The sequence below is a fragment of the Triticum dicoccoides genome, chromosome 3B (assembly GCF_002162155.2).
Source record: "Triticum dicoccoides isolate Atlit2015 ecotype Zavitan chromosome 3B, WEW_v2.0, whole genome shotgun sequence".
NCBI lineage: Eukaryota > Viridiplantae > Streptophyta > Magnoliopsida > Poales > Poaceae > Triticum > Triticum dicoccoides.
Genome location: NC_041385.1, coordinates 824332538 through 824347967, shown reverse-complemented (window position 1 = coordinate 824347967; position 15430 = coordinate 824332538).

Sequence of the window (15430 nt, the reverse complement as noted above, 5' to 3'; positions counted from 1 at the left end):
CAAGAGTACCTTTGTTTCTCAACTTTAATGATTTTTTAGTCTCTCGATACTAACTAATTAGTTAGGGGAGGTGCTTACTTTTTTAGTTAAGGATCCAAAGAAACAGGTCTGGGGTATCACAAGATGAAAGCGGAATGCCTGAAGCATAGAGAAGTGAAGTACAGTATGAATAAGGAATGGTGGCACACTGGCGAATGCAAACTCTCAGCTGATAGGGAAGAGGGGGGCGGCTAGCTAGGGCTTACCTCTGACTCCCTTTTACTCCAGCATCTCAAATAATACTATAAAATATGTGCTTGCAATAAACATAAGCTAAAGGAAGAAAAGCAATAAAACTAATTCACTTGCTTCTTGGGATCGATAAATGGCTTTTTTTCATTTGGGACTGCCCTCTTCCAAGAGTTCATCCACGAAAGGAATGGGATATTTTTATTAATGGTAAGGCTATTTAGTTTCCTGTAGTCTATACACAATCGCCAACTCCCACCCATCCTACCTACAGGTACAGGACTTGAAAAGGGCAAAGGGCTTGAGCTTGGCCTAATCACAGCAGCTGCTAGCATTTCATCGACCAACTTTTCAATGGCTGCCTTTTGATCGTGCGAGTATCTATACGGCCTGAGATTAATCGGCTCAGCTCCCTCCGGAAGAGGTATTACATGATCATGGGTCTGGTGGTAACTCTTTTGGCTCATTGAAAATGTCAGAGTCTCGGGTAAGTAACTTATTCATACTGTTAGGTATTTTGGTTTCTTTGCTGGTGGCATTCACTGGAAAAGCTTGCACGAGCATACAAATCTCTCCTTGTTGTAACCGCACCCTTCCTCTTTCTACTGACCTCCTTGTCTGATCCTGAATTCCCTTTCAAACTACTTTCTTGCCTTCCTTGACCAATGTTATGGATGGTGCACTGGTTGATAAAATAATTGGCCCTTCCTTCTTATAGCAACAAAATCTAATCTCCCCCTCATCCGAAAAAAACGAGTATTATTTCTCAGCTGGCAACAAAGAAACGCCTAGCAGAAGAAAGTAGTTATTCTTGCATCTCTGCTACTAGGAAAGTAAGTCATTGACAAAGGACCCAACCCTTCTGAATTCGCTGAGCGAGACCTAAGATCGGAATGAACAGCAATCGAAACCCTGAGCCCATCGTGTCTGCCAGCTATGCAATGGCTCTACTTGAGATTCCGTAGGGAGAACAGTCGCTAACCTTTCCTTCGGTCAATCACGAGAAATTTGCGAATCGAATCCGTTGTCATTAGAGTGATCAACTATATACGCTAATTATTCAAACAGATGCTCTCCGGTGGAAATGAACCACGAGAGACTAAGCCCTGCCGATAGCAGTAGAAGCGTTAGCCACAGAGTGACTTTTTAATTGACACCCACTAGTGGTCAGTTTCTACTTCCAAGTTGACTGGACCAGGTACCACATTTACCATAGGATATGCTTATCTGACGAGGTCCCTCGAGTCATCTCTGCCACTTGGAATTGCTTATGAGCTGTTCTTAAATGCTCTTCTTGGTATGAAATTGCCTACCTTCCTTAAGTCTTGCTTTCCCGAGAGCCCTCATTTCATAAAATTCCACTGGCCAGTTAATTCATTATGCTTATTTTTCAATGAAAGTTGCATCCGAACATGTTTCTCAACACGAAAAAGAAAGTCATATTGAGTTGTTAGAGAAATCAAGTTATAGCCAAAATAGTGTACCATCACATGGTTTTGATACTAAGCAGGAAAGTATAGGAATGCAATGAGGAAAGACAGATAAACACATCGCCTCGTTTAATACTTTCAAAGCATCAGTTGAATGACTATTCTGCTCCATTCAGAAATACGCAAAAGTATGTCCCTTATTTGAGATCTCTTAAGATCAGCTATTTGCTAATATGATAAAGGTGGACGATGTACTTGTCTGAAAACAGAAACTATGATGATTCACATTACTGGCTTGCTGTCCTTTGGCGGGAAAGCTAACAGGTGAACTTGCTCAACATAAAGTGGAAGGAAAGTGTAGTAGAGATATTACTCGCTGTCTGAGAAGATCTACTTGAGACCTCTGAACCAACTTCATTCCACAGGAACGAAAGCTGAATGAAAGTACTCAAGCTTCAAACTCCTTGCTAACCGATAAAAGGAATCAAGCTTCAAGGACTATATGACTAGCTCTTCCACATCCTCGCCACCATTCATAAGGCTTTCAAGGAATATTGAGATATCTACAGAAAAGAGAAACAAACATGCTCAGTTGGTCCACTATTAGCGAGGCCTAAAGTCTTCACTTCATCAGTCTAGGAATAACACTAAAGTAGCACCCCTCACTACATTCTTGTTCACTGAACATAGATCTCTAAAGAACAGTGCACTGGTACACGATATGATCTGTCGTCATGACCCATGAACTGAGCTTCTCACTAATCGAAATGGTCCTCTCAGCATGTTTCAAGGGAAGCAAGAGATCGTTTTCTCAGGATATTAGTCACCCAATCTTCCCAATAGTATTCCTTAACTCATGAATTGATACACTTGTTCATTCTCTTTCTATTTCCACTGGTTTCTTTTGTTCACTTGCAATGCGGCATTTGAATCCATTTTACTCCACTTCTCTCTCTTTTCTTCCTGATGAGGGTGATGTACTCTGGGTACCTGATCATCATGACTGGAATTCCAGAGGATTCCTTGAGTACTCGTTACTTCGAGGTCAAATGGTGCGATGGTATTCATCCAAAATAGGAAACTGGTAGCGACTTGCATTTGATGGACTCTTCCTTCCTGTAGGAATAGGGGAGAGTGGTAACGTGAGCCACCTTTCCTTTATACAGCAGTAATAGCACATGCAAGTTCCTAGGGTCTATATAGCTAGTCAAGGATCATAAAACAATTAGCAAATCATCATGTGGAATGATGTAAACTAGCCTTAAAAAGTGAAAGAAGCCCTCATACCCACTCCTCTTTCCCCACCAAACCAACAAGTAGTAGGTTGGTGGGCCTCGGTATCTCTATTTGCTAAGATGGATACCTACACCACTCAATAGTTCCAATTCATTGTTTTTTATTCCATAGGAAAGAAAATGCTTCCAGCAATTTTTTCCTTTCCTCCTCCGTCATACTTAGGTCTTCACAACCTTCCACCGGAGGCTTGTATCTGTTTTCCTCCTCTTTAGCCATTACTTCTTTAATCATATCTTTGATCTTCTTTAGGGGCAATTTAAACATGTTCGCATCCCACGGGAAGCGGAAAGCCAGAAAGAGAATTTCCTCCGGTTTAAGAACCGAAAGGAGTTTATCCAGATTTGGTACCAAACCCGGGAAAAACCCTAAATGTTGTCTTAAAAACGCTATATAAGCAGGGTTATAGGAATCAATAGATTCCCCTCCCTCCGCTTCGGAGGAGCAGCTTCTTCTATGGCTATGGCCAAAAGGATCCGGTGCGATGAGTCTCATCCGTGTAATATTTTGGAATTCCTCTTCCAACTCGTCCCGGAATGGGCGTTATGGCAAAGAACAAGAAGAAAAAGACAGAAGGAATTTGTCCAATAGTAACAAATGGTGCCTCCACAGGTTGACATCCGATCCAACCTAGTAGTAAGCAATCCGCCAAAAGCAACCAAAATATTCCTTGGTGAATCGGTCGAAAACTTGAACTACGCACATACATTTCTTTAAAAAAAGGTAAAGCCAAGAGAGATATAAAAACTGGTGCTATTGCGGCTACACCTCCCGCTTTGTCAGGTATACTACGAAGAATGGCATGGATCGGTAGGAAATACCATTCCGGCACAATATGAGGCGGGGTGGGCATCGGATTAGCAGGTATATAATTGTCGGGATGCCCCAAAACATTAGGAGCAAAAAAAATCCAAATGGAAAAAAAGATAGCAGAAGCTACCCGACCTACAAGATCCTTTACATAAAAATAAGGGTAAGAAGCCATTTTATCCATCTCAGAATGTACACCCAATGGATTATTTGATCCATATTGATGCAATGCGGCCAGATGAAGATGACTGGCGCATACTAAAATAAGGGGGAGTAAATGATGGATACTAAAAAAACGATTTAAGGTGGCATTGTCCACGGAGAAACCACCCCAAAGCCAAGTCACTATGGTATCTCCTACTACTGGTATGGCGCTAGCTAAGCTTGTAATTACTGTTGCTCCCCAAAAGCTCATCTGACCCCAAGGTGGTACGTATCCTATAAAAGCTGTCACAATCATTAATAGGAATATGACAACTCCGAGACACCAAACAAATTCCCTAGGACTGCTATAACTCGCATGATATAGACCACGAAAAATATGAAGGTGAACCACAATGAGAAACATACTTGCCCCATTAGCATGCATATAACGGAGAAACCAGCCCCCTTCAACATCTCTCATAATGTGTTCTACGATGTTGAAAGCTAGATCCACATGAGGTGTGTGATGCATAGCTAAAAAAACGCCAGTCACTATCTAAATGACTAAACAAATACCTACTAACGAACCGAACCCCCACCAATAACTAAGATTGCTCGGTGTTGGATAATCTATCAAATGCTGGTTAGGTGTGGAGTATATAGGTTGTTTAAGAAGAGAGAATCGTTGGTTCCTTATAGTCATTTCTCTTTTCTATCGTTACAACTCCTCTTCCCCCTTATTTACCCCCTTGCCTTGATGGAAATTGGCTTCGCTGCGCCCTGAATAATCAAAAAGCTGCATGAGAAGATTCATCCCATTTTGGCGAGAGGGAGGCAGCGAATCACTTGGGCTATGGATTTGTCGGTTAGTTGATTCTCGAAATAAGGTCATTCGGAAAAAAAAACTGCCGCTTTCTCTGCCGGTTTCTTAAGGCTTCAAACGAACGACTAGTCATTAAGAAACCCATGAAATCCAAGTCTATTTTTGACCTTTCATGAAGAAGTTTTGCCTGCGCGCAAACTACCTAGCCCTTTTCAAAAGAACATCGATTTCCATCTCAACAAAGAAAGAACTAAAAATAAATGAAAGCAATATTGTTGTCCTATTACTCTTTTTTCCTTGTGGAGCTTTGGAAAGGAGAGAATTTGAATAAAGTAACTCTCGGAAACTATTATTGGACGAGAGAGAGTCAATATGATATTGGCGTGGGATCTACCAACTAAACGAAGAAGTTTTTGATTGGATAAACAGCGTATAATGATAGACGCTTCTTCGGCACACATGGAGACATACCTCCCGTAGCTGACCCCTGAATTCAAGGATACTGCCGGCTTTGTTACTAACTGATAGAAACCCCTTAATACAACGTTCGTTTTTCATAAATGTCATAAGGTAGGTAGACCCGGTCTTGCGCTCGTCCGGTTAAGTGGCACATTGTGCTAAGTGCTCGAACCGTTGGCTGATCTCAGCTGTATCGCCTCATACAAATTAGTTAAGCGAGAAAACAAACGGCTACATAGGAGCTCTATGGTGGACCAGCAGCAGGAAGATCGAATGGCTTAGCGCATCCTGCGCCTACTGGACCTGACTTCGTAGGATACTCTGATAGACTAGTCGAATGGCAATGGCCTAGTGGTTGTATCTGCTTGCCGATTCCTATTAAGAATACGAGAGTGACAAATGAGATGGAGATCTTGGCTATCATCAAACCATCCTCCCTCCGCTTATCTCTTTCCTTTCTATATGATAAGTCTACTCGCGCCTCAAGGGCCGGTCATTTACGCTCTCCACTGCATGAACAGCATTCCCAACTAGATCTATACGGCTTCCGTTGTCTCCTTTTCGATTCCCGACTCTAGCTCACAGGTATCCATAAGAGCGACCAGCCCTGAATGCTTAAACCTATCAATCCTCTCCTAAATTTCTTTCTTTTTGTCGTTGGGCAAGGAGCAATCCATTCAGCACTTTCCGATGGGGACCAAAAGCCACTGGGCTACCAAGAAGTCGGATTCAGTTCAGTCCCGTTTTCAAGATCCGGTTCAGTGTTTGGGGATGGCTTGGTCCAAGCCCACATCCATAGTAGATGGACTTGAGCAGGCAAGTATGCCACCTACTGATATGATTGATTATGACAATTATGATATGGACTGGACGGTTGTGCAACCGATTGTACTGACTCGCTTACCCCCGAGAACACCTAAGACATGGGGGTTATTTACGCGAGTAAGCCTAGCAAGGACCAAGATCTCGATCTAGCCTAGTTGGGGCTTTAGAGTCACATGACACAGTACCAAGAACGGGAGAACCAGTAACAATTGATACGGATTTCCAACCAACGGATCTTCTTACCTTTGGACCGGAACCTTTAGTTGTTTCCTACTCGGTCTACAGCTTGGTTTGAAATGAGGGAGCCATACCGTGTGGTTGAAGTAGAGTACCGTTTTGCAGTGGATAGGGCACTATCTCTATTCGTAGCAGCATTGCGTATTGCTCTCACTAGGAAAGGGGGACATAACCCCTACTATAGAGCAGGAATGGAAGGGAATGAGCTCGGCTGCTTCTCCCCCACACTTCTTTATTTCTCCGTGCCCCTATTTAGTTAGTACTTTCGAGTTAAGAGCGAGAAAACGAACTATTTCATTTAATAAAAAAAGTGCAACGGCTGTAGGGTGAAAAGGCCATGAGGATGGCTACGGCTTTGAAGCTCCTTTATCTACCATAGATAGAATGGAAGAGTTTTTTCTCACTGCACTGATCCACCAAGGCTAGGGATATCCAATGGGATGGAGCTATTTCCCTTGGCACCTTATAGTCCTCAGACGATGAACAGAGCACTAGATGCCCTAATCTACTCCTATGCTAAGTGTCTTTGTTTGGTTTGATTTCTTGTGAAAGCGGCTAGCCCCATCACTAAAGCATGCCTGTTCCATATGAAAGGTGATGTAGGTAGGGCTGGTAGGGGAAGTAAGAAATAGGTGAGACTCGTTAATGAAACTAGCCTTCAGCCTTAGATTTCTAAGTTCTGTTTCCACCATTACTAGTGTTTCCTTGCTTTTCATAATAGAAAAAGATCAACTAAACCAGAGATTGTCGTAGAGATTGGCAGGACTGGGTATTATTCTGGGCGATGAAATGGATGGAATTTCTTGAAACATAACTCACTTCACTTATAATCGGATTTGGAAAAGGGAGACTAGCTGCTGCAATAAATCAAGAAGAAAGCAGGCGCAAAAGAGAAGCTCAATGAGAGAGATTCTAGACCGGTCATGGTCGGGGCTGATCGATCGCTCCTTAAAAGGGAGTTAACTGCTTCGAACCATACGTGAAACTTATCTCATAGAGTGAGCTAGCCCCAGATAGCGAAGGATAGCTATTGACTTATTGGGAAACCCGCCTCCAATACATGCTTATCCCAGACCCCCTATTCCTTCATTTTAGGTTTTCATGGCCGATTCAATAACATAGTTCGCACACCTCTTTTCAATTCTCTAGAGATAGTTGTCATTTATCTCTTCTTCTGGGTCCCTCCTATTTGGTTGGAAGTTTCCTGCTCCAGTTGGGAAAGCAAGTGATTGATTAGTTCCATTGGTCTATTGGCTTCAGCTTCCAGTCTACCTCATTTCTATCAAAATGATCTGGTGTCTATGTCCATGCCTGAGGTTGGTAAACCCTATATCTATTGCAAACGAGGTTTTCGGAAGGGACAGCTTGTAATCCACGACTTACTACTACGAGGATTCTGGCGGAGTGCTTTTCACATATAGATAGGTCGGGACGAAGAAGCTCTGTAGTCAACTAATAGATAGAAAATCACAGTAACCTTTTTCCAACAGTTTCACCATGATAAGAACAACCTTGTCATACATGATAATTATGGGCTTTCTTCCTCCTTCTTTATAGTCTGCAGTTCAATCTGCCAAGTCCGATTCATCTTTTTCCAATACTGCGAGCCAAAGGCACGCTGCTATTTAGTCACAGTCACATGCTCACCCTTGACTCTATAAATAAAACCAATAGCTTGGGCTAGCGAGTATAGTTCCCTGGCGCCGGGCCCTCAATAAAGTCCATCGTGGCCATATCCCATGGTTTCTCTTTCTTAATGCTGACCCCAATGTTGATCGACCGTGCTTATTATGATATTTTATTCAATTCATACCACTCAAAGCCCAGGCCATTGGCTGCTCCGCTTTCTGCAACTCGTAGTCACAAAACCTTATTAATCTAAGTGATTTCTTGTCAACGGATCGCTATCGCTTACAAGAACGGATGCAGAAATGGGACACCTCAAGGTGAAACAAGAGACTCATACCCATGGTCATCTGATTGATCTACTCGGCTTCGGTACTGAAATGAAAAGGCCAAAGGCCAAACAAAAGACGTTTCGTCTGCTCCAGACGAGGTAAGAGCGAATGATCTTTTTCGTGATTTCCATCGTAAGAAGATCGACTTGTAGAAGTCTAAAAATGGGGAACAAAGGAAGAGGCAGGCTGAGCTGACTCTTGTTCAATATCATTCTCATGATGTGTGGTGCAAAGAGAAGATTCTTGTGGAAATCCCTTCTTTCTAGCTTGATCAATTTTTGTAAGAATGAAGCTAGTGACATTAAACTTCTGGCTCTTCATTATGAAGTCAACTACATGCCAAGACTCTTTATTCCAAGTAGATTGCATCTGCATTCCCTTTTGAATCAATAAGGTATTGACTGGTTGTTTTCACCTTTCGAACGAAGGCCACTACTCTTTGGAAAAGGTCCACGAGTCGAATCAGTAAGATTTCATCAAGAAGATTTATCACCACAGTGGCGTGCTATTTCATTGTTTTGTTATCTAGCCGGGCTAGAGAAGAGCTATCGCCATCATCAAACAAAGAAGCCAAGGACTGGTCAAAAGAGAGGAGGGACCACATTCTCGAATCCACTCATGGAAAATGCCCCACCTCTATCAAATTGGTATTCATCTCGAAGGAAAATAAGAGAGTTTTGTTTTGCCACAATGAGTAAACAACAAGTTTGATTTTGAAAAAGCCCATTCCATTTTTGGGATAGTTTGCCAAGGAAAGTCGTACGAAGGAAAAGCGGACAACGGGAAAAGGTACCTTTAAACCTCGTTTCAGTACCAATATTCCCGCCTTCAAGGGCATATGAAGGAGCTCCTATTGCTTAAGAAAGTACAGCAGAAATAAAGTCTTTGGGTAGATGAGGTCACTGATTAGCCCGCTGAGCTGCTCTTTCCCCTCTACCGGGATGGGATGGTTTATGCGCTTGTCTCGATGAAGCTTAGGATCCGATAGAAACACGGGGTCAACTAAGGAAAAAAAATGGGAACCTTTGCATGACGCGCCTTCCTCAGGATGTGCGCTCTCTTTTCAGGATTGAGAATGACGACACAGCCTGGAGGTCTTTCGTCTACTTCTTCTGTCCAGGCCTCTTTGTATTCCCACCATACCTTTCCGCATCGTCCTTCTCTATTGGGGGCTCCCAACACCTCAGCCACACATCTTTTTCGTTCGCTCCCCATTTTATTCTCTAAGGAACCCTCTCCTTAATGAGCGTAGATTGATGGAGATGGCTTTTGTACCGGTCAATCTTTATATCCTTTCTAGCATAGTTTCTCGAATCCACTCATGCTGACCCTCACTCCAATCAACAACAACGCCGTCCAGGGTGAGACTTTTCTCCCCGGACAGATCTTCGTATTCGGCGGCTTCGCACTGTGGGCTAATTCACTTGGCCATCTGGAGCAGATCGAAAGCTACGCCCTGGCCGTCAGGTCAGGTTCGGAAGCCTAAACTTCACGGCCGACATCCGCGGGGACTTGATCTTCGACGGACTCGAGCCACAGCCGAGCGTGCCGTACTGTCACGATGGGCATGATTTAGCTCTGCAGCCGGACAGTGCCTTGGTGGCCGCACACGAATCTGCTCCGGCCCTCAGTCCGGAGCCGGTCGCCCAGATCGAGCACCGGTGGCTGGATACCGCCTCGGGGGCTGCAACTTCCGCGGCGATGGAGCTGAACACTGACCTTGTCCCCTATAAAGCTCGTGACTCCGAGGTGCCGGACTCCGAACCTCCTGCGCCCCTACCAATCGAATCCGATTGGGCGCCGATCATGGATTTCACCCCTGCGGACATCTTTCAGCACTCGCCCTTTGGCGACATCCTAAATTCGCTAAAGCATCTCTCGCTATCCGGAGAGCCCTGGCCGGATTATGGCTAGGATGGTTGGGATGCAGACGACGAAGAAATTCAAAGCCCACCCACCTCCCACTTTGTAGCCACTGTCGACGATCTAACCGACATGCTAGACTATGACTCCGAAGACATCGACGGTATGGACGACGATGCCGGAGACGAACAAGAACCAGCGCCTACAGGGCACTGGAAGACCACCTCGTCATATGACATATACATGGTGGACACCCCAAAAGATGGGGACGGCGAAGAAGCAGCGGAGGCAGATTCCTTAAAGAAACAGCCGAAGCGCTGACATCAGCGGCGCCGCTCTAAATCCCGCCACAGCAAGAATGGAGATTCCGGCACAGGAGATAATAACACCCCAGACAGTGCCGAAGACAATCCCCTCCAGCAAGATTCAGCGTAGGAGGATGTAGAAGCAAGCCCTCGCGAGAGAGCGGCAGACGAAGAGGTCGAGGATGATAATTACATGCCTCCCTCCGGAGACGAGGCAAGCCTCGACGACGACGAATTCGTCATGCCCGAGGATCCCGTCGAACAAGAGCGTTTCAAACGCAGGCTAATGGCCACGGCAAATAGCCTAAAGAAAAAGCAGCAGCAGCTTCAAGCTGATCAAGACCTGTTGGCCAATCGATGGACCGAGGTCCTCGCGGCCGAAGAGTACGAACTCGAACGCCCCTACAAAAGCTACCCAAAACGCAAGTTGCTCCCCCGATTAGAGGAGGAAGCATACATACCTTCATCACCAGCGCACAATACGGCCGACCGACCACCCCGTCGTCGCGACAAAGAGGCATCCAGGCCCTCCACCAAGACCATACCCCGGCATCGCTCCAAAAGTACGAAGCCAAGAGGGAATGCGCCGGACTTGCGAGATATATTGGAAGACAAAGCAAGGCAATCCAGATCCATCTACGGATCACGTGGGCGCCCCACGACCCACGACGAATACCGTCGCGCCGGATACAACAACTCCGGCCGGGCCGAACACAGCAGACAACGCTCACTCGAGCTACGTCGTGATATTTCTCAATATGGAGGCGCCGCACACCCGCTATGCTTCACTGACGAAGTAATGGATCATCAAATCCCTGAAAGGTTTAAACCCGTAAGCATTGAATCCTACGATGGCACAATAGACCCCGCAGTTTGGATCGAAGATTATCTCCTTCACATCCATATGCCCGCGGCGATGATCTCCACGCCATCAAATACCTCCCGCTCAAGCTTAAAGGACCAGCTCGGCATTAGCTCAACAGCCTGCCCGCAGAGTCAATTGGGTGTTGGGAGGACCTGGAAGCCGCATTCGTCGACAACTTCCAGGGCACATATGTGCGGCCACCAGACGCCGATGACCTAAGCCACATAATTCAGTAGCCAGACGAATCGGCCAGACAGTTCTGGACACGGTTCTTAACAAAGAAAAATCAAATCGTCGACTGTCCGGATGTAGAGGCCCTCGCAGCCTTCAAACATAACATCCGCGACGAGTGGCTAGCCCGGCACCTAGGACAGGAAAAGCCGAAATCCATGGCAGCCCTCACATCATTAATGACCCGCTTCTGTGCGGGAGATGGTAGCTGGCTAGCTCGCAGCAACAACCTCAGCAAACATGCTGGTAGTCCGGACACTAAGGACCACAATGGCAGGTCGCATCGAAGCAAAAATAAATGCCGCGTTAACGGTGACGACAAGGAGGATACGACAGTCAATGCCGGATTCCGAGGCTCTAAACCCGGTCAGCGGAAGAAGCCATTCAAAAGAACCACTCCGGGTCCGTCCAATTTGGACCGAATAGTCGACTGCTCATGCCAGATACATGGCACCCCCGAAAAGCTAGCTAATCACACCAACAGAGATTGTTGGGTATTCAAGCAGGCAGGCAAGTTAATTGCCGAAAACAATGACAAGGGGTTGCACAGCGACGACGAGGAAGAGACCAGGCCGCCGAACAGTAGAGGATAGAAGGGTTTTCCCCCGCAAGTGCGGACAGTGAACATGATATACACAACCCATATACCTAAGAGGGAGCGGAAGCGTGCATTAAGGGACGTATATGCGATGGAGCCAGTCGCCCCGAAGTTCAATCCATGGTCCTCTTGCCAGATCACTTTCGATCTTGGAGACCATCCGACCAGTATCCGCCACGGCGGATTCTCCGCATTGGTTTTAGACCCAATCGTTGATGGATTTCACCTCACAAGAGTCCTGATGGATGGCGGCAGTAGCCTGGACCTGCTTTATCAGGATATAGTGCGCAAGATGGGCATAGACCCCTCAAGGATTAAACCTACAAAGACGACCTTCAAAGGCGTCATACCAGTTGTTGAGGCCAATTGTACAGGCTCAGTCACACTTGAAGTGGTCTTCGGATCCCCGGATAATTTCCGGAGCGAGGAGTTAATCTTCGACATAGTCCCGTTCCGCAGCGGCTATCACGCTTTGCTCGGACGAACCGCGTTCGCAAAGTTCAACACGGTGCCGCATTACGCATACCTCAAGCTCAAGATGCCAGGCCCTCGTGGAGTCATCACGGTCAACGGAAATACGGAACGCTCCCTCCGAACGGAGGAACACACAGCGGCTCTCGCGGCAGAAGTACAGAGCAGCCTTTCAAGGCAATTTTTGAGTCCGGCCATTAAACGGCCGGATACGACCAAACGCGCCCGAAGCAACATCAACCAAGACCACCTGGAACGATCTGAGCACGCGTAGCAATGCGGCCCCAACCCTAGCCCTTGCATAATTGCAAGACCAACCCTCCGTGTACATCATTACGCTCTGGAGGTACCATGGGCCTAGGGGGAGGGGCACGACCACAACAGACCCAGAGTGCGGCTCGACCACACGAGGGGCTCACAAGTGTGTCACTCTTTTTTATTTTTATTTTCCTTATTTGTATACACAGGACTCCGTTCACCAGAGGCCCTGTTGGGCCGTGAACCCGCCGAACTCATGATGCAACAGCCAGGGAAGAAAGAAGGCTGCGATGAACACATAGGTGGTCTCCATTACAAGCATTAAATTTGATTATATACACCAGTCCGCAGCCCACCCCTGGAGGGGGACATGTTTAATTAGTCCAATCCCTTGCTTACCGCACTCTTTGTATCATTCCGCACTCATAGCAGAATTCCTTGAATAAATAATGCAGCATTTTTTGCCTATTATTGCATTACTTTACACATATGTTCATTAATGACATCTTGCACCCGTATATTTTGGTACGGCCGAATACACCAGGGGCTTATGTTCCCCGCATTATGGTGTGATAAGTCCGGACACTTTCACAAGTGCGGCACCTCGAACTTATAGCATTATATGAATCGGCTCCGAATCATGTCTTGGGTCAATAGTTGGGTTTGCCCGGCTCCCACGTTTTGGTACCTTATGTTCTGTTCTGTCGGCTAAGGTGGCACTGGGAGAACCACTGCGATTGCGCCCCGGTTGAGCTGGGCGAGCGCCTCAGTGGAGAAAGCTAAAACTAACTGTCATGATAAGGCGAGAGACTGGTCGCTGTTCGAGAGGTCTTTTCGAGTCCTTAAAGACTTATGCCGCGTCAAGCGAAGAACCGGATAATGTCCGGCCAAGGCGTGGATAGCACCCCAAACTCGGTCTTCCGAATACTAGGGGCTTCGCCGAAATTTAAAATTATAGAATTCTATGGCTAAGTGAGAGTGTTCAAGCATTATAAGTCCAGTTGCCTTGTTCATTGTGTTGAGCGCCTCCCTAGATGGACCCAAGAATGGGAACAAGAGTGCTCAAGTTTATCCCGAACACCCCAGCACTCGTGGCTTGGGGGCTGAAGCCGACGACTTGCCATCTCTCAGATTTTATAAATGGCCGCACAGAAGGTAATATTTTAAATCAAACAAGCGTTGCTTAGCGCCTATGAACAAAGTTTTCAGCGCACAGGATAATACATAGCGAGTCTACTCAATAATTACATCTCTGGGGCACTCATCTGCAATCTTGCGGGCACCCTTCAGGCCAGTCTTATAGTACATCTCGGGCGTACGATACTCCTTGCCCGCTAGCGGCGCGTCAGTGATGAGCTTCTCCGCATCCAGCTTGCCCCAATGCACCTTTGCGCGGGCAAGGGCCCGCCGAGCACCTTCAATACAGGCGGAGCGCTTGACGACCTCCACCCAGGGGCACGCATCCACCAGCCGCCGCACGAGGCCGAAGTAGCTCCTAGGCATGGCCTCTCCAGGCCACAGCCGGACTACGAGGCCCTTCATGGCCTCCTCAGCTACCTTGTGGAGCTCGACCAGCTGCTTCAGCTGGTCGCTAGGGGGCACCGGATGGCCGGCCTCAGCGTACTGAGACCAGAAGACCTTCTCCGTTGATCTCCCCTCCTCGCCACGGTAGAATGCGGTGGCATCGGATACACTGCGAGGCAGATCTGCAAACACCCCTGGAGAGCTCCGAATTTGGGTAAGTGTCAGGTAGTTTACGTTAACATGCTTGCTTTGCATGAAAAATGCCTTACTCGCCGCTATTTTCTTCATATCCTCAACCTCCTGAAGGGCCTTACGGGCCTCGGCCTTGGCGGCCTTGGCACTTTCGAGAGCTGAGGCGAGCTCGGACTCTCGTGTCTTTGAGTCACGCTCCAAACTCTCATGCTTCTCCATGAGAGCCTGAAGCTCTTGCCGCACCTCCGCCACCCGCGCCTCCTGCTTTTCTCGCTCTGCCCGTTCCGCGGCCGCATTGCGTTCGGCCACGGACACAACCTCCTTCAGAGCTGCCACCTCGTTCGTGGCCCCTGCAGTGCCCATGTTATCCTTGTTATTTTTTGCAACCTAAATCCTTTTCTGTAAGGTAACTATTCAAAGTGGTGTTACTCACCTTCTTTGTCCTCGAGCTGCTTCTTGGCACGGCCGAGCGCTTGCTCGGACCGCTCGAGATCCTGCTTTAATGCACCGACCTCCGCAGTCAGTGCGGCAGAGGTCAGCAGCGCAGCCTGCAAACCCATATTGACATAATTTTTAGCAACCCTGCGTATATCTTCTTTAGATCCTCAGTCCGGCTTTTCTTTCCGAACACCGAACCGAGCATCAGGGGCTACTGTTTATGCGGTATTACATTACATAATTTTAACTTCTTACCTCAAAGCCTGTTAGAAGGCTGCTGCAGGCTTCGGTCAGCCCGCTCTTGGCGAGCTGAACCTTCTGAATCACCGCACTCATGATAGTGCGGTGTTCTTCCTCGATGGAAGCACCTTTGAGCGCCTCCAGCAAGTTTTCCGGCGCCTCCGGTTGGACGGGGGCCGCCGGTGTCACGGTCTTGCCCTTCTTGCGAAGGGGCCGCCTGCCGGACTCTGGAACCACT